The sequence below is a fragment of the Erithacus rubecula genome, assembly GCF_903797595.1.
Source record: "Erithacus rubecula genome assembly, chromosome: 14".
Taxonomy (NCBI): Eukaryota; Metazoa; Chordata; class Aves; order Passeriformes; family Muscicapidae; genus Erithacus; species Erithacus rubecula.
This window is the reverse complement of record NC_136666.1, coordinates 13,238,611-13,242,519: the sequence shown is the minus strand read 5'-3', so window position 1 is coordinate 13,242,519 and position 3,909 is coordinate 13,238,611.

The following is a 3,909-nucleotide window of genomic DNA, read 5'->3' as shown; positions in this document are numbered from 1 at the left end:
CATACAACTCACCCTTCTAAGTGAGATCTGCAAGAGCTATGCCCTAGTTGTGCAGTCTGTTAAGATGAATAAGAGGCACATTGGCAAACCTTCCCTGTTCTGAGAACAGGCTTCCCTGTTCTGCCAGGATTTAGCTCTGCAAGTGGACCCCATCTGAAGCTCAGGGAGGCAGAGTGCAGCCTGCAATCACTGTTGCAGAGTTAAATATCTTGTTAAATATCCTATATTTCCTCCTCAAGTGTTCCATAAACTTCACAAAACTCTTGTCATTAAAGATTTGCTGGATTCCACTGTAACAGATGCACTTTCCTGTCTTTTAGCTCATTGGTATCCCTCCCTTGAAGCAAAACCTTCCTGCAGTATGTCAAGAGGGAAATAACATGGAAAGTTTCATTAATTTGCTAAAACCAGAAATAAAAATTCAAGGCTCAGCAGGAATTGGTATTTCCCTAGAGCTGGCAGGAACTCAGAGCCAGCAGGCTCATTCAAATCAATTCTAGCTTGTCCTAAAGAGGTCTGCAGTGGCACACAAATTAACAAGAACAGAAAAAGCTTAGAGTTGGGAAAAAGTTCTGTTTTTTCTTGAAGAGACTGGTGAATTAGTTTCAGGTTTTGTATATTTCTTAAATGGGGATTGTATCTATTCCTTAACAATTAATTTTATTATTATTACCTTCTCTTGTTGTCATTTAATTTTAGTAGAACATTACAAAGCCAGAACGAGATACTTTTCCAAAGGTAACCCTAGCTTCAGGCCCAGTTATATTTTATTATTCCACAGAAAAGTGTAATCCTTTCCTACCAAAGACCTGCTGTTGTGATACCCCCAGTGCTCCAGCACAGGTAGGCCTGGGTTCTTTTCTTTCCCAACCTCAGGGAAGCCACAGTTCAGTCTGGCCTAGGAGCAATGGCACAAAAACTCACAAGTGGAGATAAAGCCACTTTAATAGGTAATGCAAAAGCTGGCCATGAAAGCAAAGGAAAGCAATTCATTCAGGACTTCCCATGTGCAGGCAGGTGTTCTGCCATCTCCAAAAAAGCAGGGCTCCACTGTAAGTAATGGTTATTTGGGAAAACAAACATTGTCCCTCTGAACACCCTGCCCCTTCCTCCTCCTGCCCAGCTTTACACACTGAGCACGGCACCACATGGGACATCCCCTGGGTCAGCTGGGATCTGCTGTCCTGCCTGGGGCTCTCCCAGCTTCTTGTGCACGCCCAGCCCCCTCAGGGCTGGGCTGAGGAGCAGGAACGATGGCTCTGGGCAAGCTCTGCTCAGCAGGAAATAAAACATCCGTGTGTTACAACATGCTTGTGTTTCCAGCACAGATCCAAAACATAGCCCTATGTTGGCTACTGTGGAGAAAATAAACTCTACCCCAGCCAAAAGCAGCACAATAATGTAGCTTGTAGTAAAGTGTTTAATAAAGTACAGTATCAGAAACAATAGTCTATTAGAAAAGCTGAAAAGGTGAATATCATATGTATTATTACATTTTCAGTGATAATTTAGAAGTGAAGGGTCTGAAGGATCCAGCAGAGAGAGAAACAACACAGAAAGGGATTTTTGTCAGTTTTAAAACAGAGATGTGCAGTTTGTTGCAAATACCTTTCTCACCAGGAAGAAAGCAAGCACTATGACTTACTAAATATGGCTAAACACACAGCAGTGCATGTCAAATCCTAATGTGCTCCAAGTGTTCCCTGCAAAACAAGGACTGATCTGTGGTGCAGGTTGGAACTTGCGTCACTGGGTTTGATTTATTTCCAGTAAGTCACAGCCCTTTAGGAATGCAGGGTGATTCATCAGGCTGCCTGTGTTTCACTGCCTGGTTCTGAAAGGTGTGATGTACTGATAGATGTTCATTCCATGTACCATATATTTGAAGCATTCAAGTAACAAGTTTAGTGGGCTTGGGGAGGGTGGAGAGTGAATTTAGTTTGAGGACCTGTAGCTGTGATTTCTGGTCTATCTGTCAGAAGCCTTCTCTGTTCTTAGCTACTCATCAGGCTGCTCCAGTTATCTCTATGTGCACCCCCAGGGATGCACAGCAGCAGGGTAAGCACAGAACAAGTTCAAGAATGTGCATACTCTGAAATACAATCAAGTCATACCCACTGTTGGGTTTTTGCTTTCTTAAGTTATTTTGCAAAACTGAGAGGTTAACAAATATCACCAAACACTGTTCATAATCACTGGTCAATAGTTGATGACATCTGCCCTTTAGTGAGAGGACAAAGTAAGAAACTACCTTCCAATGAAAATTTAAATTATTCTTATAGTACTTATCATATTGACAGGAGAAGGAAATTTGGGGTCTTTTTTGAACTAGTCATTGGGAAGTACAGTTTCTCCTTTTTTGTTTTTTCAAGTGCACCCAGGTCACTACCACTTCCCCAGCTGTAAAGGTCTATGGTTAGTTATCATCCTCCTAATCTCTGTCATAAATCCAAATTTGGGGAAAAGTTTGCTTTTCACATGTGATGATCACATAAGAAAGGAAGTCAGAAGCTGTTGCAGAATGCAACTGAGATCTATAGGGACATAAAGAAATTTGCATCTTGGGAACAATAGCAAAAAATAATAAACCAACAAGAGGGTTTAGATGAGAACAAATGCACTGATTAAAAATAACATTAATTATTTTTTCCTAATTGTTTTCTTTATAGCGTTTCTAAGGGACTATTTGTCAGAGGAAGCTTCCATTGATTACATTTTTGAACTGTTTTTATCTAAAAAAACATCACCATTAGTGACTGATACTGCAATTCAATGATTCACATCAGGATGTGTATGAGCAGGCAGTGATGACGTATTTTGTGGATGCTAGAAAACATTCACTGGGTTATGTTTCATCAATTTGCAAGGAGTTAGGCTGTTCCACCTCATTGCCATCACATTCACTTAGTACTGACTATCAATAATGCTCAGTTGACAATTTACATTTTGCAGGGATTCCAGGGTTTACTTCAGCTGTCTGAGAAACATTTCTCAAATCTCCTCCTCTTTAATCTCCAGCTGTGAGGAAGGAAATGACCCAAGGAGTGACTTAACACAGATCTTTGTGCTGTGCAGGCAGTGCTCTAAGTCAGTATCACATTCACAGGCAGGCAAATTCCAACCTCTGCATCAGATAACATTTTTAAACTGTATCAATCTTAGAGATACAAGTTTTTTAAAAAGTCAGAGAAGGGATAAGCTCAATTATGAATGAAGAATCTGTAACTAAAGAGTACAGGGATTTCCTGGAGTTCATCACTTCTTCATACATAAAGTTATTCATGCACTTAAAGATAAAAGGCCTCATAAACCATTCTTCCAAAATTTTCTTAGTTGAGGAAGAACAATGAGGATGATATTTTTGCTTTTCTTTTTTGATTCTTTGGGAAGTACCAAATTCTCAGCTAATGCTATCATATATAGGACAAAAAAAAAAAAAAGTTCTCCAATACTGCTCAGCACAGAACAGGGGTCAGTAATCAGACCACAGCCTTGATATTCAGAGATACTGAGATAAAATAGATTCTTAAAGTCTTTCTGAAAAGCAGGGCCCATGCTCCTAAAAACATCTCTAGTTGCAAACTTCCCTTTCCATACAAAATGACTTGAATTGCTTTCTCTTTTTTTCTTTAGAGAAAGCAATGGCTATTTACATTTGTTATCAGGATATTCACATCAGGGATTCAACTAATTATGCATGCACAATCATCAAATGGTGCAAAGAGAATGTTCACACATGCTGAAGAAGAGAATACAGCTCTGTAATATGGAAGGCAATTGTAATGTCAAAGATTGATCAGTTAGCTAAGGACACTACAGTCCAAGTTACAGAATACTACATAAAGAAATAAAAAGGATAAAAAAAAGGTGTTAGTATTTAAAATAAAAATTAATGAATAGAAAATAATA